Consider the following 22,800-nt stretch of genomic DNA (forward strand, 5'->3'; position numbering starts at 1 on the left):
CATGAAGTCCAGATCAATGGAGGGCTGCAGTGATGGTTGTCCTTCTGGAACTCTGTCTCATCTCCACACAGGATCTCTAGAACTCAGTCAAAGTGACTATTGGGTTCTTGGTCACCTCTCTTACTAAAGCCCTTCTCCCCTGACTGCTCAGTTTGACCGGGTAACCAGCTCTTGGAAGAATCCTGGTTGAGCCAAATTTCTTCCATTTGAGAATTATGGAGGACACTATGCTCTTAGGAACTTTCATTGCAGTAGAAATTTTACTGTAGCCTTCCCCATATCTGTGCCTTGCAATAATCCTGTCTCTGAGCTCTGCAGGCAGTTCCCTTAACCTCATGGCTTTCGCTCTGCTACCCTATGCAATGCATTGTTAGCTGTGAGGCCTTCTATAGAGAGTTGTGTTTCTTTCCGAATCATGTCCAATCAATTTAATTTAGCACAGATTGACTCCAATCAAGGTGTAGAAACATGTCATCAACTATCAAGAGAATGGGAAGCACCTGAGATAAATTTCAAGTATTGTTGCAAAGGCTCTGAATATTTAATGCCAGTGATATTTAGGGCTTTTTTCTTCTTCTTAATACATTTACAAGTCATTTCTAAAATTCTGTTTTTACTTTGTCATTATGGAGTACTGAGTGTAGATTAATGAGATAAAAAGTTCCAGATAACATTTTATTGCTAGAGAAGCCTTGTAAACATGCTAGAAATAAGAGTTCAAGTCTATTCATTCTCATTCATAAATAAATAAATAAACAATGAGATCCTCTCAAAAGGGAGCAGACATGTAATTCTGCTTAACAAACTTTTTGAGGCAAATCCAGTGCAATCTGCAAATCCTTCATGTAAATCCCAGAAGGGCGAGTTAGTACTGCCAATGATATACATCTAAGTAAGTGTACGTTGGATTGTAGATTTGGATGCAATTTTTCCTGAGACATGTGACTATAAAATAACAAAAGGTTAAGTATATATACAGATTTGCCCAGATTTAAATCATGTGGATGGGTTCCCAGAGGAGCAGGATTTCTTCAGTTTCTTCTACTTCCAGAACCCCAAAGGCATTAAACATTTAGATTAGCTTGACAGTTGGTCCAAATATATTTCTTCCCATTGGAAGCAGTAAGAGGAAATATTTTTCCCAAATAAGAAAAAAAGACAGTGACAATGTTTTTATCCTGCCAGTCTTGTTACCAAATGGGCATCTGAAGCTTTTGGAGAAGAATTTGAAAGTTGTGTTCAAACAATAGGAACATTCTGCCAGGAGCAGCATGAAATGACATTTTTTAAAAGGCACATTATAAAAACCATAAAGGTAATTCCTTATTCTCCATTTGTTCAAAGAGAAGGTAAGATTGAATGTCAGCATTCAGTAAAATGAAAAAAAAGTGAGTACATTTTATTAGCTATGATTTTTTTTTCTCAATAGTATTACCTCGGGTCATATAGAACTGAAGTAACTTTAAATGTGAAAACACTATGGAGAATATAAGATATTTTTCAAAATGTTGCAAAGAAAGTTAACAGGAACACATTTCTACAGTTCCTTGTTAAAGCCAAGCCAGAAATCCAAATATATTAAACACAGAAACACTGAACAAGTCTATCCAACAGAACAATATCATGCAGCAGAATTACTGACATAATAGTTGCACTTTTAAGACTGAAAGCTTCTTTTTAAGGTGCTATATAAATAATGTAAGTTACACTATAGTACAAATAATCTTTCCTACTTTTTTCACTAACATCTCTATTTTCACCTTTTAATTCTTAAACTAGCTGGTTTTCTATACAATGGTCTTTAAGCCCTTGTATTGTGCTTGAAACATTACCAGAAAACTTTTCCACACTGGTTATTTCCTTCTGCTTTTAATCTCAAAGTAACTGTAACTGATATAAGCAGCACATGTCTTAATAACAACCTGTACATTTAAGAACCGTGTGTTTGTGTATGAGAGACAGAGAGAGGATGGAAATATGAACTCTATACTGGGGTTTCTTAGAAAGGTTAGATATTATGATCTATAACATTTTCCTTGAAGACACTATCCATCTTCCCTGCACTATATTCAATACAGGTGCTTTTAAAAAAAATATTCATTTTCACTGATTTAGACCAATGTGTGTTTTGGAACGGAGGGAGGGAGAGGGAGAGAGGGGAGGAGAGAAATCTTATTTGAACTTGATGTACTGAAAAAGCAACTCTTACAACACATTTCATAATGTTCTACAATCTAAAAGAATTCCATTATTAATATGGACTTTTACAGGCAGAGAAACTCTATTTAAATATATGGTTGTACACCAAACAGAAGTTAAGAATACATTATATTCCATCCAACTTTAAAAAGACAAACTATTCATGCCTACACAAGATATACCAATCAGGTCCAGAAACTTCTAATGGACACAATGATAGTAAAAACATCTGCATTCATTCTAGAGATTTCCCAATTCTACTAAGTACCATACAACTGTCATGAGAGCAGCCTGGATAGTTGTAATTAGAGGGGAGATTAACTCTGTCCTCCAAAAATGACGATATGGTATTTCAGAAGCAGATGTACTACTGTCTCAATTTCAGAGTCTGAGCAGAGACACCAATGCTTCATAAGGAATACTATCGTATCTTTCTATCAACACCACCGAGTTAGGAACATCCAAATGTGACAATATAAATATCATGTGAGAAAAAACCAATAAATGATACAGATACTGGGGGGGGGGGTTGTAAAATGGGACTCTGTTAACGTTGTAGCAAAGGTGAAAAATGATTATTTTTTTTGGTGGTAAAATTCTCTGCTTGACTTCTTTCCAGGTTTAAACCAAGTGTAGCATGGGGGGGGGGGGGCTAAGTGTTTTACAGTGAACCATGTCGTCCATTATTTGTTTCTTCCAATAAGACTGGTATCTGTCAGGACTCATTGGGATAGTAATTCATCTCCCCAAAATTTGTTTAAGCTAATACTTCAATTAGCTCAGACAAGAGAAAGGCACAGATTGGGTAAACTTTACAGTGTTAATGAGCCAGAAGTCAGCAAAATACTGGCTTTGGCAAATAGTCTCTTTTCTTACTTGCTCTAAACAGAAACAGTTTCAAGCAATGCTACTTGCACTTCTCCAGCCATTGACTAAGACATAACATCTCAGTCTCAATCCAAACTGAATAAAGTATATATTTGTAAGGGGAGGGGGAGATGAGTAGCAACTTCTGCTAAGTGGCCTGAAAACTTAACTCTCCCTTGAAAATGCCTTTAGAAGTAAAGTTTTTTTTTTCAAACAGAGCTCAGCTGGTTTACACCTACTGATCAACTTAATACTTCAGAAACTTTGATCACGAATGTCATCTCCTTTTAATTCCTTTAGTAAAGGACCTGAAAATTTTGTAAAGAGGTCTAACAACAAAGGGAAGTTTTCTCCTCCTCCTCTGTCTCCCCTACACTCTATTTTTGGCAAAACGCAAACTATTTTGGATTCGTTGGCAATTCTCCGCAAGACACAATGTGTATTTGTTGTTGTTTTTTTCAGTGCAACGCTTTCAAAACTGCATAGCGCTCAGAAGTCAAATTCCCACGGACTTCAGCGGGGTTCGTTCCTGGGTAAACAAATCAAGGCTTGCAAAACCTGGCACCATATTCATCGGGGGGAGGAAAAAAACCATCTCTCTGCTAGCCTCAGCCTGATAAGGCTGGGTTCAATACCGAAACCGGTCTGCGGCCCTAAGGCCTGCGCCTTGCCTTAAAACCAGGATGGGGGAGCAAGAACCAAATTCGGACTGGGATAACTCCGCTTCCAGCCAATCAGTTGCGGATGCCGCTCCCAGGAAATCTGGGGAGGAAACCCCCTTCGCGTGCTTTCCTAACTACCTTACTTACTAGCTGCTTACGACTTCATGATAATTCTTCTTTATCGGCTGCCCGTTCTCGTTTTCTTACTAAAACCCCAAACCAGCCCCAGCCCGGCACTCTTTCTCGTTTTTCAAGCTACCGTCCCAGCCGGCTGCACTCTCGCAGGAAGTCCTTTCTGAAAAGCGCTGCCGACTGGCGACACTAGGGGCTGAAAGAAGGAAGAGAGAGAAGAGCAAAAGAAAGGCGAGGACAGCCGCTCTCGTCTCCCGCGAGGCGCCTTCCCCCTCTTTCCAGAAAAACTAGTCCACAGACCCTACCCTTTCCCCCTCCCTCCCGCCGGTCACCACGTGAGCCAGGAAAGCCGGGCCACCGTCTCGGAAAATGGCAAGCGAGAAGAACGACTACCTACCGCCCGAAGAGCGGCGAAGGGCGCCAGCTGGGACGGACGAGTCGCGGCGGGGAGGGAGGGAGGAGTCGGGGTGGCTCAGCAGTAGCGCACGCGTCACGGGGTGCCCGGGACTCGCGCGCTGGGTCGGCCCGGAGTGGCGTTTGGGGAGGGGCGACCGGGGGGGAGGGCGGCTAAAAATGCCCCGGCCCCGGCTTGGTAGCTACGGAAGCAGAATCCTTTCGAGGCCCGGAAAAAGTTTTTGGTGTGTGAGGGAACTGAACTTCGGTTTTTGCTCTGAAAGAGACGCGCTCCTGGATTGTAGCCGCCTCCGGCCCGGCCGTGCGCTTCTTTTATTTTATTTTCTTTTCTTTTTCGGATATCCCCTCTTAAGGGACGGCCGGGGTGTTGATTTCCTTTTCTGAAATGCGTGGGAGTCGTGACGTAATTCGGAATTTCTCGCCAATGCTTATCCAGGAAGACGGCGGGGTTCCGCTTGTGGAGCTTCATTAAGAGGGATTGAATGTGGACGCTTCCAACCGAGCGGGACCTTGGGCTGGATGACCTAATATGATCTCTTCCAGTTTTTGATTTTATACAAATGAAAATTGGAAAGGTTTTCAGTAAAACCTGGACCTTTCGCATTTAGAAATGACTGATGGCAAGGGACTGATAAGGCTATGCACACAGCCCTTTGCAAACAAATAATTTGTATATTGTTTACACATAATTCCGCCCATTGACACTCCTGTTACATATCAATTATTGCTTCCATAAGCTACATTCTAATGAAAATCCTTATCTGCAGCATATCTCAGCCTGGTAAAAATGGTTTAAAGGATTTCTAAACAAGGTGACAACTTATGACTAGTTTTCTGTAAATTTTACGTCTTGACTTGTTTTGCTTCAGAAATGTTATCTTTCTTAATATGTGTAAGGGACAGAAAGATACCACAGCTGTCCCTCTTTCATTCCTCTGCTGGTATACTTATGTATCTTTGCTTGAAATGTAAATGAATTATTAAGAAAGCCCTTCTTAACTGAAGATCAATCTCAGGATAAAGGAGTTGTCCTTTATCTTTCTTTCTTGAATACTTTCTCGAAGCATCTTTCAACAGTAGGACTTAACAAAGGATACTGACAATTTTGCAGCCATTGACCCCATATCCTTCCCACTAACATATAAGTCAAATTAATATGCATTCTGTGATTTGTGTATCAAGGGTACACAAAATACGTGGAACATATTGCATGAGCAGTGCTGACTACTGCTTATGTAAATGTGCATTAATGGAAGCTTTACCCAAACACTCTGTGGCAATGGAAATGTGAAGGATGCTATATACCAAAGAGATGCTATATACTTGAGACTCTTGAAGTAGATAAATGGCTTGTAAACTTCCTTTTGCAACATTCTGGAGGCTGCTTACCAACATTCACTGGAAGCTTTGTCTCAGAACTTTGTAATGTGGGGAAAGTATTGGGAACTCTACGTACATCTGCATTATTATAATTTTATTTATCCGGGTTCTAAATAATAAATGGATATACTGAATTCTGAAATACAGGATTGGGTAGTTAGATCCTACTCTGTTCCTTCCAAATCTCTACCCATATGAGCATTAACTCCAGTAACCTTTGGGGGGTGGCAATGGGCAGAAGAAATGCTATATCCCTATGGATCTGACATCTACAACATTATATATGCAACATTATGTCTATTTGACCCAATTGTTAGAACCTTTGATTTACATTCATACAAATAAATAAAATCTCTTTCCTCTTCAAATTTTTGTGAAACACCTTGTGTGATGAGTTCAAGGATACAAAATGACCTAGAAACACACTTCTATTTCTGTGTCTAGTAGAGGAGTTCAAATACTTTTGAAAACTATATATTTATGAATCTAATGTGTCCTTTACTTCAGTTCAGAAAACTGAATAATGGCCAATGTAGCTGTAATTTTAAGAGATGGGTTAACGCTGCATTTTTCTGCTAAACAGGAATACTAACATTAAACACCTATGGAAGGCCGACTTATATTTTACCTTTATTAATAATAGAGTAAGACAATATATATTAAAATATGCATCTCTCATTTGTTGTATTTATTTTGCTGAAATAAATATAATAAATAAGAGATGTATGTTTTAAATTCTTTCACTGTTTTACCAGGTATAAGAAGGACTTCTGGTTAATTGGAGAACTTACTTTATTACTGTACTTCTCATGTTACATAAAAAGAAATTTCCCCCCAGAAATAGCTTTCTTTGCTTTTGTGAGGAACTGTCACAGAATCCAAAGAGGTTCCTGCCTGATGTGTACATGTTGTGGGCAAGCCTGTTGAATCTTATTTCTATAGGCCAATAGAAATACACAGATCCATTTTTCCCTCTCTCAAATGAGTGAGAGATCTGTGGCTCTCTAGGTACTGAATTCCATTTTCAATTAGATGTCACAACCAATTATGAGAGTTTCTGAGATGTTTTGAAATCTGCAAAATTCCTCAAACCCCTTACTAAAATTTTATAGATAGTCCTTGATTTACGACCACAATTGAGTCCAAAATTTTTGTTGCTAAGTGAGACATTTGTTAAATGAGTTTTGCCCCATTTTATGACCTACCTTGCCACAGTTGTTAAGTGAATCACTGCAGTTAAATTAATACCATGGTAATTAAGTGGATCTGGCTTCCCTGTTGACTTTGTTTGTGAGAAGGTTGCCAAAGGTGATCACATGACTCGGACACTGCAACTCTCATATATATGAGTCAGTTGCCAAGAGTCTGAATTTTGATCACATGTGGGAATTGTTGCAACGAATACTCTGGGAATGCTGCAAGGGTCATAATTGTGAAAAATGGTCATATGTCACTTTTTTCAGTGTCATAACTGAAATGGTCACTAAATGAACTGTTGTAAGTTGAGAACCATCCAGAAAGATGGCTGCTTCCTTACTGAACATCACATTGTTGGAACAAAGAGTGGTAAGGACAGTTGAGAAGATTATAGGACGCTTACTTCCTGTTATTCAGGATACTGCTTATAAGCGCTATGTGCTTAGAGCTCAAAGCATTGTTATAGACCCTGCACACCCACTTTACGGTCTGTTTCTGTTACTCCCCTCTGGGAGGAGGTTTCAAAGTATAGCAGGATTACTAGATTCTGTAACAGCTTTGTTCCTTAGGCCAGGGGTCACCAACCTTTTGAACTTCAGGGACCACCAATCTCATAATTTTAAATCCCGCGGACCACTAATATGAATTTTAGCTGTTCCAGGATGACCAAAGGGCCAGTCATGTGACTATTACAGCTTTGGAATATGGGACTGACTTTCCCACCAACATCAGCAAGCCACCCTGGGGCGGATTTCCCTCCCCACCATTGGTCTTACCTTCCAGTTCCAGTTCTCATGGCTCTACTCAAGGTAAGGTTTGCACTCGGCTGAACGGGTGGGCCATGTGGGCGGTGCAGCCTTTTGTTCCCGTGCAACCTGGATTAATTGCTTTGCGGGGGTGCTTTGTGGGGGACATTTCTCTGCGGACCACCAAAATTTTCTCGTGGACCACCAGTGGTCCCTGGCCCTCTGGTTGGTGACCACTGCCTTAGGCCATTCATCTTGTAAACTTCCAGAATTCTTTTTTTTTTTCACCATGTATATGTATACATTCAAACTAGACATTTCTCTATATCATATGTGTGTGTATGTGGGCATATGCATAATGGTTATCTTTTGAGAGCTGAATGCAATAGCATTTCATTTTAATGTATGCTGTTTAGTGCCCATTTAAAGTGGCAATAAAGTTTTTATTCTAATGTTTGCTCATAGAATTTTTCAAAAGTGGATTGGATGAATTTATGGGAGAGATCTAGTCTTCTGGAACATGTTCACAGGACCTTGCTATGTTCATTAAAATGATGAACTGCTCCTGTTTCATATGTATGCAAGCATCACTCTATCTACCTTGCTTTGGTATTCTGTCCCTCCCTTGCCTGCCTCTCCCATAGATACTGCTGGTCTTAAGATGGTTAGTCATGACAAGAAACAAAATGCTGAACTAAGATGACCCTTGCAAGGCTATTATTATGTACTTATTTCTGGACTCATCACTGTTGTCTCAGTGACTGTGAATGTTTATGTACCTGTTTAGACTGATACACCAGCCTGGAGAGGCTCTACCTGGAGAGACACATCCTTGCAAAACACTCCAATGACTTCTAACTGGATTATTGCAATATGTTGAACTGGGATTGTGACTGCAAATGGTTTCAGAAATCTCAATTACTTCAAAACAGAGCTGATGAACTACTAAGGGTTGGCGAGTGCAATCAAATGCCTCTGCATTGCAGCCCACCAGTTTTCACTACATTTCCAGGGCCTATCCAAAGTACTTGTACTTAAAGACTTAGGTGGCTTAGGATCAGATTGCTTAAAAGGGCATTTCCTTCACATGTTTCTACTTGGACAGTGAAATTTTTGTCACTTCTCCAGGTTCCCTACACAGGAGTTCTAAATCTTTCTGTGCCATGGCTGTCTTTGAGAGCAAAATCTACGAGCCCCTTTTTATAAATACATATTCAAATGTTTAAAATACATGGATGCATATTTATTATAAAGGAAATTAATAATGTTCAAGTGCAGTTATCAAAACATTAAAAATAACCAATGTGTAATACAGAAATATATATGCTTTATTAATGCATTAAATCAATAACAAGGCAAGCTAAATTTCTGCTAGAGTTTAGTGAAAATAAAGTTATAATTTTCCCTATCCAAAGGCATGGATCCCTTGAAATCTATCTAGAGTAAGGATCTGTGTCCTAGAGAATGTGGTAAAGTAGGGAGAGACAAAAGAAAGAACATCTTTATGCCCTATTTCAAAAGTTTACCTGCTGACTCCATTATGAACTTTTTGACAGCAGGCAAATACCTTTCTATTTCTGTAATTTGTTTTACCGTAGTGATAGCAAGTTTGAGTGAGCTCTATCTCCTGTTATGTGACTGTTGTTATTACTGCGGATCTTATTGCTTTGTCTAAGGCTGCTGGTTTATTGTTTATAACATTTTAATGTTGCAAATCTGATTATATGAAGCAAATGTCTTTTAAACTATAACAGAATAAACAGTCAATAAATGCACACAGTCTATAGATTATTTTATTATATTTTAATATGTATGTGCTTTGCTCAAAGGGTTATTGGTAATAGCTAGTTTGTATATTATATAACTAGCATAATGTAGTATAGTACAATTCAATACGGTAGACATTCCAAGTGAATACAGAACATGAAACTAGTGGACAGCCCCTTTTGAACTTTCCAGTTATAGTCATTTATGCAAAATCACAGCAAGTGTCAATGGAAGAGTTTTATCTAACTTTGAATATTGCTGGAACAAATGTCCATCTGGGTTCAGTTCCAAGTGGGAAGAAAGACACTGGAAACAAGGAGACTGCTTGGAAGAATGGTTTAATGTGAACAGGACCACATGGTTTTGAGGTCCTTGGCAAAAACTGAGTACATGGGTGAGAGAGGAAGAGAGATTTATACCCTCTGTTAGGCTTTGAACTTGCTTCCTGTTCCTGCGGCAAAAATGTATCCTGATTGGTTGTCAGACTTCCATGGGGCCATGCAGGGGTAACTTTGTAGGCTATCTTGAGTCCCAGGGTTGGTTGAATCTTGCTGATGATGTAATGAAGGGGTTTTGGGCAATTCCTATTATGGCTTAATGGCTTTGTCCTGTTTTGGATCTGAGTGAGGGCTAATCCTATCATGTCCTGACTGTGAAGGTCTTTTGTGTTGTAGATAAGTTGGCCCAACCTTTTGTCCTGTAGATAAGCTGGCACCAAAATATCTGCTGGGGCTGAGTTTCTGTGTCCCTTAAGATTTCTATTTCTCTTTTAGGAGAAATATTCTGCTTTTTTAATATTTCCTAGAATATTTCATTCTTCTGGGAGAGAGGTAGGTGCTAACTTTCTACACTACAGAATACTTGCGAGTAATTTACAGCAGTTAAATAATTTTTTTCTCTACAATAGTTTTACATAGTAAGAAATAACAGTGTGTTCTGCCTTTTGGGATCTAGAATTGAATCAGAAACTTAGCTCTCTAAAACATAATTTGTTTAACCATGGTTAACAAAATCACAAATGATAGAATTCATACAACATGCAATTTTAAAACATACAGTTTGCAAATCACAATGGGTGATTAAGATGTTAAGCCAAAACAAAATGATACCCATTATGCCTTAACAGCAAGATATGAATCCAGCCACAAGTCCCTTTATGGAAATTAAGCTATGAATGCAACTTTCCTGGGTAGAAATATCTTGGCAACAGAGATCCCAGCCATCTGTCTAAATTGTTATCCAGAGATTTATGAAAGTTGCATATTATTTACAGACATAAAACAATAGGTAAAGTTAGGTAGCTTTTCAATATTCTCCAAACATCTTTTTTTTCAATGAACAAGATATTGCTCTTTCTGTTGAGATGTTTATAGCATTCTAAACTGTTTAGTTGCCAGATAATTTCACTTCTCTATCTAGTCAATAACTATACATTTATTTGACCTTGACCACTTGCACAGGACCAAGTTAATTAATCAGCTGAAGGAGTAGAGAAAGAAAATATGTTTCTGAGCAGAAGATAGTATGATATCTGTATGAAGATCATTTGACTATTGTTTTTGTATTTTGCTGGATCTGCTGGTTCTAGTTCAATCTAGAAATTCAATACTTGCCATTTGTGCAGTTTTATCAGCACCAATAAATGGAGTATAGCACTGGATTTTTAAAGGATGCTGTCAGCTGATGTACCATTCAATGTATCATCTGTTCTTTAACAGCATTATTTAATGTTCTATTATTTTAATGGCTCCTTTATCTTCAGTAAGTAATAATCACTATTAAATCTATGAAAGCAAAGAAGACTTCTGGTTCAGATGGTTTTCCTATCATTGTATAAGACCTTTATAAAAAAAAAATGTTCCAATGTTGTATGTGATAAAATGTTGGTTTGATTTAGCAAAGGAGGGAAGATAAGGTTGAGTTATTAAAGAAAAAGGTATTTGAGTAGTGGGAAAATAGAAAATGTGGTGAGAAACCCCACATAACGCTGCCTTAGAGCAATGCATTAGGTATAAGCTGAGGTAGGGAAAGGCTTCAACAGGCTTTCAAGATTTTCTTACAATATCCAACCATATTAAAGTGCATTGTAAGTGTACTAGCAATATCTGTTTCCTGATTTTGCTACTTCAAAAGACTGACATTGTTTATAATGATGCCTTTTTGAACAAAGCTTCCCCAGGTTTCCTTGCTGAGGCTTACATAAACCTAACTTTAAAGGCAAGTAAAAATTCAGCTCATTATACAAACAATTTCCCAAACCCCTTGTTCAATGTTGATGCCAACATTTTGATAGCAGCACTACACAGGCAACAGACAATATTACCTTTGATAGGTCATCTTGCACAAATTGTTTTTATAAAGGGATAATAAGCATAATATAGTAATAGATTATTAATTGATATGAATTCAAAAAAATTGGCAGCTGTGGTCACAGTTTGAAATAAATGATAACAAATTTCCAGGAGGAAAGTAAATATTGTAAAAATGAATTTAGTTTCAGGATTGATTATACTGAGAAGTATTCTATTGTTAAAAACTTGGAAGTATTTTAAGCAAATTGATGAATTATTAGAGTAACGCCTCCATCCAAGTTTTGTCCTTGATTCTTCTTCTAAAAGCTCCTGGGTGCAGTTGAATTGTGTAAAAATGTGCACACAGTGTAAGTAAAGCTTTGATAATCCTGCTGCTGAATCTAGAACATGCCCAGAAAAAGATAGTTGAAATTAACAATAGCAGAAAACTGAATGCAAAACATGTTTGCTTTTCTTCAAATAGGAAGACACTGTTTCCATTCATTTCATAATCCTATTCTTCTTGATGAGTCTGAATATCCTGGCAGTTCATTCAGGGAGCACATTGTCTCCCGATTGTCACATTCTTTCTTCCAGTCCTTTGTATCAGCCTTATATTAGGTAAGGTAGCAATCCTAACTATCAATCTCTTACTTCAGGCAACATGGTACAGTTGGCTTACAATGCAAGCTCCATCCTTTTCTATGCTTGTCTTGCCATACATACCATCTTCCCTGTTTTAAGACACAGAAAAATCATAGATGTTATTGACCTGATCCCAACCTGATCCCATTAAATGTTTTAGACTTCTAGGGGCTAGCTCTTTGGAAAAGGTTACTCTATACTATGCCTTTCATTTTTATGGAACAAATTAGCATCAGGCAAAGAATTTTCCCCCCAGATATGTGGGTAAGGATATACTGTAGATATAAATCAGGTATATATTAAGATAACTTGCCTTAATTTCAAAATTCACCCGTTTCTTCTAGATGCATGTCTTGTTCTGCCCTTTTCTGACAAATACATCTCAAAGGTAGGGGAAAAAAACATTGTGCACAAGGCAAAACACAAGCAAACAATGATTTTATGTCATTCACAGATGTCAAAGCTACAGGCTACACGCTTTCTGAAGTTGGTCTCTTTTAGAAGAGACAAGAGCCAGATGGATTATTTTTAGAAGAATGTGTGAAAATTATTTTTTTAAATTATCTACTTACGTAAGGCTCCTAGTTAATCACATCAATTTAATTATTTAAAAGGTTTATATGGCTGCCCATTTAGAAAGCACAACTCTGGACAGATCACAACAGCAATAAAAACCAAGAAACAATAAAAACCAAACAACCAAAAGTGGCATCCTCCTTTGATGCATCCAACTCAGCTGTCAGCCTGGGAAGCCATTTTTCTTTTGGAGCTTCTAGGCTGCCACATTTAGTACCTGGGAATTTGGGAGGGGTTTTTTTAGGAGCATGTTTAGCCACAACAACATTCAAGGTCGGTTCACTCTGCACCTGGAGGGGAGTGATCTGGGATAGTCTCCGGATGGGACGAAGACATGATTGGGCCATGTGATGGGCTGATGAAAGCAGGGGAGGGAACTTTGATTCTCTTTTGGGGAAGGGAAAATCTGGAACTCTCACATTTGGGTTTTCCCAGATGTGCCAATATGACATCTCTAATAAAATGGAACTTTGAGAAGATGATTGTCTCGGAGTTGTCTGTTTTGGAGATTGTTACTTGGAACTTTGACGTTCTCAAGCTGCATATTTATGACCTTTCAGAAACTTAAAAGGGTCATGGCTTGCCAGGTCTCATGTAGAACAATATCCCACAAGGCAAAGGCCACAATTGAAAAGGCATACTTCCTAAATGGCAACATTTAAGAGAAGTAACCTAGTTCCCATTCTATCCGAATGATGGAATTAGCAGATACTCTGAGGGAAAGTTGGTCCTGTAAATAATCTGGCCCTGTGCCACGTAAGCTTTAAGGATGAAAAGCAGTACATTGAGTTGCATCTGGAAAGATGCTGGGAGCCTTTGCAGCTTGCAAAACAGATTTGCAATATGGGCAAAGCAAATGGCGCTGCACATACCAACCAATTGTAACTTCAAGGACGGTCCCATGGAGAGCAGATTGCAATAGGCCAACCAGATGTAAGTGACCATGAGCAAAGCTTCTCAGTTGGAATGGCACATACCATTCCATAACATCTTTTAAACACAATCCACCTATAAAGGCAGACACTTTTAAAATTAACTTCTGTGTCCATTGTTCAATAATATCCTTCAATATGTCCAATGTCAAAATATTTTGCTCTATTTTGTACTATTAAATCAAATTTAAGTGTTCTTTAATTTACGTTCCTTGATGTTCCCATTTTGTCCAACTTTCAAAGTCCCATTCTACCAATATTTGTGTGTGTGTGTGTGTGTGTGTGTTTTAAAACAATCAAAACAAAAGCAATTTCCTATGGGGAAGAGTCTTATATTTCCAAAAATATATTTCAAATCTATCTAGACCTTAAATCAATTTGCAACTTTCCAACATCAAAGTTGTAATCACCTTTTTGATGCTTATTTTTTTTAAAAAAAAGTCCCTAACTTTGTATTTAAAATTTCATTCACTAAGGATTGAAGGAAGCTCACCAGTGTTTTCAGACTTGTCGATCCAAAAGTTCTTAACAGTCAAAAGGAATTCAATGAGCAATTTCCAATGTTGCTTGGAAAAGGAATTATGTGAACTTAAGGTCCCTTTGAAGGCACTGACTATGGTTTGAGTAAGATGGCTATTTCCTGATCTCCCACAGTTCCAAAGCAACCAGAGACCATTGCTGTTGTATTAGTGGAACGGACACACCAGGCAGACACAGGAGCTGAAGAATAACGTTTCTTTATTTGAAGTAGTAACAGATTAACGTGGCTGCCCAGCTGGGCTGGCAGCCGGCTGGCTGGAGCCGAGCCCCAAAGCCCAGTTGATGCCGTTTGACAGCTCCTTATATAGTCTGCTGTCAAACGGCACCAACCAATGGGAACAGTCAGGTGGTCCCGCTCAAAATGCGGACCAGGTTGAAGACTTAGCTAGTCAGGGACACAACAATTGCCTTGTAGTCTTCTCGGGTGAAATAACTACCTGAAGCACTTGGAGTGATCTCAGGTCCTCCCCTTGTCTGGAGAGGGATTACAAAATACTGGTCTACACATCAACTCTTCATTCTGCCACCATTGTCGGCTTTGCTTTTAGCAGAGCCGTCTTCAGTTCACCATTTCTTCCATGGAAGCCACCACTTTCAAGTTCCTTATTTCTCCTTTTTTTAAATCATCTCTCCTTCTATCTTCTCATTATTTCATGAAAACACACACAAACACACACACATGCTTCAAATGTACTGCAATCAGTGCCTTGGTTGGTATGAACGTTGAGTTTTTTAACATCCTATTCTTCACTGCCTAAAATATTGATTTGTAGTTCCTTACTGGGATGATGGAGAACTTCATCTTGTGACAGGAGTTTAAGGGGGTAAAATAAATGACAGGGAGGTATGATATTGGTGAGAATTTAAATTGTCAGATTCACTCTACTTCTAGAACAACTTTTTATTATGCCTTGCACTGTTTACCCCATTTACTATGTTTTTTAAAAAAAGAGATTTAGAACTAAATGTTCTTCATTTGCAAGCTTCCTTTGTTGTGTTATCTTTTTCCTTCCACAAAAAGTTATTTTAAGGAGGCAAAAATCATAATTGTGCAACACATGTTTTGACAGTAGCACTTTGGGCAAGAGCATCACTTCAGTTCAATATCAGATCATCTTACACAGAAGTACAGATGTAATGAAAGGGGGTAAAAATCTTAAAATATTTCTGGTGGAAAGGATTTTAATTGGAATCCATTCTCACTGCTAGGAGAAAACCTTAGAACAAAAGAGAAAAGATTATTCAGGATATGCATTTTTAAATATATCCAGGACATTTATTCTGGAAGAAGTCTTTGGTAATAACATAAGGAAAAAGCAAGATATCTTGGCTTCCACAAATAATAGTAAAAAAAGGCTTTGTGGTTATTTACTTTTAATTGAAGTAATTATGATTTTCTCAACCTTCTACGTCCACTTTTTTTTTTTTTTACAAAACCTTTAGCAGGTTTAATACCATTGATCATTTCAGAAACATGTTTTCTATCAAAAGTAATTAATGACTGATCAAAATATTTTTAGCAACATGAAAACATAAAAAGTAATTTATAAAACTGTTCCTTTAATGTCAATTTAGTCCTTTGGAAGTGAGACGGCTGTCTGTAGATTTCAATTTAATTTGTACATTGTAACATACATTTATTCATGCATACATACTTTAATAGACAACACACAGCACTATCTTGCCACATATCTCTCTCCCCTCCCCCTTCTCTTTCTCTCTCTGTAGTATTGTTTACTATTACATCATTATATATCAAGATTTCTACATATAGGAATCTCTGTATACTATATCAATACCAAGACATGCCTGCTTCAAATAACTACACATAACTAATCTAAATACCAACTCTGGTGTTTCATTTTTAAAATAAAATATATACAGGCATTTATTTCTATTACAAAGTAAATTCACAGGATTAGAGGTATTCTAGGCAACATCATTCTAACTTAATTTTTATCCCCAATCTTGCTGGGTTCAGAGTAGTCATCATATACTATAGTATAAAGGAAATGTTGTTATTTTCCTTTTCTCCAGAGGAACTTTTTAAAATTCATCCTCCCTCTAACATCACTCCATTCTGGACTTTTAAAGTGTTTCTAAGCTTCCCTTAAAATGCTTTAGTTTCAAAGTTTTCTAGTTGCCACTACTGATTAAATACTACTGATAAGCTTTCCTTATGGTCACTGCTAGAATCTCCTTGCCATCATGCCATTGTGAGATTCACTGTGTAAACAGAGTCTGGTGAAAGTTGACTGTTGTTATATCCTAATATCTTCCAGATAAGCTGAGATTCCGCAACACAGTCAGATGTAAAAAAAATTTTTAAAAAAAAAACAGTGTTTCCATATTCCTTCCATAAAGTATTTCCAGGAATATAATCAGAGAAAGGTGTTTACCTTTTGAAATATCAGATTATAATCTCCACAGTCCCTACCAACATAGTCATAGCTCATGTGGTTTCGGGGGTTATAAATATTATAATCCAACAACTCTGGAGGACAACTGAATGAGAAAACCTACTGTAGAACATACTCATTACTTACAAATCATAGAAGTTAAGGAAAGCAACTTACACAAGGACTGTGCTTTGGGATACATCCCTGAAGAGGAAAGCTCCTTATATAATATATTCAAGCAATGTCTTCCAGACTGTCAACTTCAATTTCTGTGAGGTTTGATTCTGTCAAGTAACACACTTATGCTAAAATATTCTTGATGCTGGCATTAATCAATAACTATCACTGAAGTACATCAACCATGACAGTGAAAGAATAAAAACATTGTACACCTCTTGGAACTGTGGCTTCGTTTTGGAAAAAAAGAGGGGGAGTTCTAACAACTAATGGAAGTTGCAGTAAGACAGCCTGATGCAACCTGAGAGGCATAAAGTCCCTTCCATCATTGAATCAGGGAGAAAAGAAAAATGAAATTAAACAGTTAAAAAATGCTAGAATATTTTACAGTTACCCACTATTGTTTATTATTTATAAGATTATAAGATATTAGAGGCTTTAGGTACTGTAAAAATCAAAGCGCAATATAATAAAACACCAATAAAATTCTAAGTAATGACACAGATTTTTTTCTAGCTGTATAATCTGGAAAAGTGGGTTTTAACTATATTTTGGAAGACTACAAGAGTAGAAGCTATTCTTGCCTTGAGGAGAGGCTGTTTCAAAAGAGGGGAGCAGCCACTGAGAACACTTTCTTTCCAAATTGTGGATTTTTCTTAACGTAACATTTTAATATATTGACTTTTATTTGATTTGTTAAAATAGGGTAGAAATTTTGCGTTAGACAGAAACTTGTTCATAGTGGCTGAGGAATTCTGGGAGATGATCTTAAAGTTGCCAGGCATTCCTCAGACCATGTTACTAAGTAGCATATAGTGGACAAATCCCGCACAGTTGCAAACTCCTGAGAGTTGCATGTACTATACACTGTGCAGAATTGACTTCTATGTAAACTCCCATCAAACACATTAGGGTGTGAGTTGGTACATAAGTGGACAGCAGAGAGAAGTAGAGAGTCCAACACAAACTATGGGACATTTTTGTCAGTCTTTTCTCCCAGTTATGATGTAATATAGGTGGAATTATCAATCAAGGAGACTATCATTAGCTCAGGTTTGTTCAGATTAGCACTGATAATGTTACCTAGTTTGGGTGATGAAATGTTTGCAAGAGAACAACCAAGCTCAGAAAGTACCACGGACCCCTTAGGGGTCCTCAGGTGGGATTATATCTATATATTATTGGTGTGGGATTAATTTGAAATTTAATGCTTTGAATTTAGAGATTGGTATGTTGTATCAAAGCTTACCATGTTTGTATGCCATAATCGTTCAATTTTGATTTTCATATCTTCATACATTGTGACCTTCTCCAATTCTTTTCTTGTATTCTATTATCCTTTGGTATTACCCAGAGGTGGTATTCAGCAGGTTCTGACCAGATCTGGAGAACAGGTAGTGGAAATTTTGAGTAGAAACAGCAAATACCACCTCTGACGGGAGATTTTACAATATCCTTCCCCTGCTATGCCCACCAAGCCATGCCCACAGAACCGGTAGTAAAAAAAAATTTGAATCCCACCACTGGTATTACCACATCAATTATCCACACTTCCTTCTTTTCAGCCAGTTAAATCTGCTGTGTTATGGGCCAAGACTTTATCACTTTGTATTGAGAAATCTCACAATGTTTTAGCCTGTTCATTTTCTACTATCCTTTCAGCAATATTGTGCCATAGCTCCTGCCCTTAATCAACAGCTTCTGCCATTGCTCCTGCCCTTTGAAACACTGTGCCTCCCAAGGTAAGATCTGCACCCACTCCTAGGCCTTCTGACAGGACCTGAAGAAATGGCTCTGCCAACTGGCATGGGGTCCCAGGTGGTTAATGGGCTAGATAAGACTCCATCTCCCTCCACCGCCCCGTGTGCATCTTGCTCCCTTCCTACCCATCTTTTTAAATTTTAAACTAATTTAATGTTATTATTTATTGTTTTTATTGGTTTTTAAATATTGCAAGCCACCTAGATTGGGCAAGGTGGACAGCATATAAATTGAATAAATAAATAACAATATATTTTCCAACCAATTTTTTCATTACCAGCACAAGATAATTTATTACAGATGTTCCAGTTAATCATTTTGGTGACTGTGTTATTATTATTATCATTTTTTTTCCTAAATAAGTAGTAACATTTAACTTTCTCTTATAACTTTTGGCTCATGGCTTTTCTCTCTTTGGCCATTAACTATCCCATGCACTGAAGCACATCAGTTTGCAGAATTAGTTTCTACCCTGAAGCACACTGTCTGCTGTGTAACTTACTCACGAAATATCTTGATCCTCAGTAATCATTTCAAATGGAGATGGAAGAGAAGTATATAGCCAGACCTTTAACTTGGCTCTGTTAATAGGGTTGAAGAATATTACAAATTACATGGACTTTATTTAATCATTTAATATGTCAGACAAATAAAAATAAAGAGGGCTCTTCATTTGTTCTAACTTCCCAAGAAAATGATGTTAACTGCTCCAAATATTGTTGATAATAATGTTTTTTACAAGTCCTCGTTCATGTTACAGGTACAATGGAAATATTCCTGGAGTGGAAGAGGAAGCACACAAATAATAGTAAGTAGAAAAATCATTAGCTACATTTTAAAAAAAAATCAGAATTGTGTATCTGCCATGCATCAAAACTTTCTGAAGAACCCAAACTGAACATGCAACAAATAAGTAGAAAAGCCCTGGAATAAAACTGGGAAAATAATTTAAATTCAAACTTTTAAATGACCATCATTCTGAAATACTTTAGCAGAGTAGTAGGAACCCATTGATAACTATCTTGTGAGCAAGCTACCTTTATTAATGAATTATTGTCAGTTCTAGAAATAAATTTCAGAGACATTACAGCATGCTGAGAATTTATCAATTTTCTTGTTCATTATAAACAAATAGTGTTTACCTACTACATCCACAATCATAAGTAAGCAGACATAAGCTATATTTATTTCTGACATTCCATCATTAGGATTTTTTAAAAAGATGTCTGAAACCTCTATATAATAAAATTACCATAGTAAGAAAAATATTTTCTGTTCTCAAAAAGCAATAAATGATGGGCTGATTAAAGATGATTAATGAGTTTATGCTTCGATGTTTCCCTTTGTTTCCTTGTTTAAAAAAGCACACACACAATGAAATATATTTATCATGTCAAAAAAATTAGTTTTATGGCATACAAATTTTATAATTGGATGAAAAATAATACTATTGCCACTGAAAGAAAGCTGTTAGCACATAATTCATTATAAGGAATCCAGCATTTTAAACACATTAGAAGATCTCCATGGCTGCATAGTGATTTTAGTCTCTGGCTCTCACGTGTTTTGTCCTTTCAGTCAGACATTCAGATGAATCAAGAAGTAATTTGAAAGTAACATTAATAAAATTACATTTGGTATTCTTGGCCATTTCAGCTGCAACCACAAGCCTAGATATCAAGGGCAAATGAAGGTTGTACTGGTTTGCCAGTTTAATTGGGGGCAGGGGGCAGCCAAGAGCCAGCATAAATAAGGAAGATGGTATGCAAGTAGAGGGCAGTGAAATTCCCAGAAGAAATTATATTTTGAGGTTTGGAGAGAAAGGTGCCTTTTTTGGTGGTTTAAGCTTAAAATAAGGCATATACAATTAACTTGTTAATCATTTTCTTGATTCCCAATGCAAAAAAAGAAAAATTTCTCCATTGATCAGGGTTTTCCATTCAAAGACATTAGTGTAATTTCTTAGCATCCATGTTTCCCCGAAAATAAGAGCCTATCTTATATATATTTTTTGCCACCAAAAAAGGCACCAGGTCTTATTTTCGGAGGAAGTCAGCCACTGACTAACCTCACTTGCACACATTGCCCCGGCCTCCTTTTCGTTGTCAGAGACCTTCAGGAACTACTTCTGCAGCCGGAAAGGCCTCTGAAGGCCTCTGCAGCCGATAACAGAGCTCCGGATCGATCTGGGGCTCTGTTATCAGCTACAGAGGCCTTTAGAAAAGCCTTGCTGGCTGCAGAAGAAATGGGTTGGCAAGGCAGGTGTTGGGGTGTAAGAGGCCTGGCTACAACTGTCCAAAGGTAAGTAGTAGGGCAGCTCCACTCAGCCATCCCCACCCTAGGTTAATTTTTACCCATGCACTCTAGATTGGGTGGGATCTTAATTAGGGCTTATTTGGGGGGTAGGGCTTATATTGGGTGCATGTGTAAAAAATCAAGCTAGGACTTACTTTCAGGGTAGGTTGTATCTTCAGAAAAACAGGGTAGGTATGTGTATTTTTGTTTCCCTGTGTAATAATACATTCATGTTTCTACCATAGAAACAATTTCTGCCACAATATGATTACACATATTGTTAGAGATTTATATTACTATGGTTTTGTATAAGCCTATTTATCAATAGGCTTGTGGCATTGAAACCTAAGAGCAATTATCCTTTCAAATCTAACTTGGCCCTTGAAGGAAAAATAAAATATTGGGACATGTTATACATGGAATAATAGTATGCTTCATTGCTACAAACATGACAATGGAGAAAAAGAAATGGAGGTGAGTTGGATCTTAGTAAGAAAAGGCATCTAGACCATGTTTGACAAACCATAATCATCAATAGTATTAAAAGTTTTGGAATTTAGCCTTTGCCACCATTTCTCTCATACATACATATACATGTGTGTTAGAGGTGGTATTCAGCAGGTTCTGGCCAGTTCTGGAGAACCAGTAATGGAAATTTTGAGTAGTTCGGAGAACCAGAAAATACCACCTCTGACTGGACATTTTACACGAAAACATTTTATACCCACAAAGCCATGCCCACAGAACCGGTAATAAAAATTTTTGAATCCCACCACTGATGTGTGTGTGTGTGTGTGTGTGTGTGTGTGTGTGTGTGTATGTGTGTGTGTGTGTACTGTCTTTAACAAAGTGAAAGTGAAAGTTATGGGTGTGAGAGAGGAGAAATAAGGTCAAGAAAAACTGATGATGAATTAATGGACTTAATATAAAAGAGAAAAATAAGTTTAAATAAAAGGCAAGCTATGACATGGTGTACAGATGTGAAAAAGCAAATAGGGTAGAAAAGAATGAAAAGATAGTTCAAGTGAGCTATGTGTAAACAAGGTTAAGCTATATTTCCTTTCCTGTTTATTACCTCATGCCTTTAATTTCTTTTGCTTATTATTTTTAGTCCTTTTCTGTGCTATGCCTAATGTTGCTTACCCCAAATATATATGTAAATATATCATTATCCACATATCTGCTAATAATAAAACAAGTGAATAAAAGCAGCTAAAGTCTGAAAAGGTGAGTTCAGTTTTCATTTTAACCACATATTCACAATAAAGAGGAGGATATTTCTCTTGAATATGAAAATAGCATAGTGTTTTTTACCACTGGAAAGAATCACTGAAATGTTATCAAGCAAGCTAGTAGTGAGATGAATGAATTGGTATCCCTGTCTATTTAAATGAGATTTATCTCCTTCACTTATTCTCATGAAAATATCCCCACAGCAACCTCTTTTAGTTTTTAGATCAGCTATTTATGCAGTATAGGCAATGATATCTCTAACAAAGGCCCAGAGGAAATTAGTAAGTCAGTCAGCCTCCCTTCTCTGGAGTCACAGAATCATCAATAATTCAGCAAACGTTGTATTTAATATCACATTTAGGTAATTGGGCACATTCCGCTGAAAAGAACAGCCTTGATGTTGGAAAGGATTGCCGTTCTGGTAGTAGAAGTGCCGATTTTGCAGCAGTGTTTTTAAAGTGGTGCTGCCTCAACTAGTTTACTTATTTCTGGAAGTGCATTATTTAAAATCGGTCATTGTGTGTGTGTGCGGAGGCAGGGAAGCATGACCTACGTGTGGGATCAGATGAAGTTTTTGCTAATAGTGT

General features: G+C 37.4%; 1 protein-coding gene and 1 long non-coding RNA gene across 4 annotated transcripts in view; one reads left to right on the plus strand and one right to left on the minus strand.

Annotated features, from left to right (window-relative positions):
- NEK7 (NIMA related kinase 7) overlaps positions 1–4,372 on the minus strand; it is a 63,515-nt gene extending 59,143 nt beyond the window's left edge. The window contains exon 1 of one of the 3 annotated variants that reach the window (XM_026671736.2): positions 4,258–4,372. The gene's annotated coding sequence lies outside the window, so the exon portion shown is untranslated. Of the gene's footprint in view, positions 1–3,987; positions 4,076–4,192 lie in introns of those variants that run through there. The other 2 variants (XM_026671735.2, XM_087960782.1) reach the window with 2 other exon arrangements.
- On the plus strand, positions 1,014–22,500 carry LOC148131285 (uncharacterized). The gene is made up of 3 exons (XR_015748679.1): positions 1,014–1,315; positions 19,446–21,194; positions 21,982–22,500. It is a non-coding gene; the product is annotated as an uncharacterized LOC148131285 (long non-coding RNA).
- The last annotated feature ends 300 nt before the right edge of the window (positions 22,501–22,800 follow it).

This window comes from Notechis scutatus, chromosome 3, assembly GCF_049901735.1.
Source record: "Notechis scutatus isolate UNSWTSFEM ecotype Mainland chromosome 3, rNotScu1.2, whole genome shotgun sequence".
Taxonomy (NCBI): Eukaryota; Metazoa; Chordata; class Lepidosauria; order Squamata; family Elapidae; genus Notechis; species Notechis scutatus.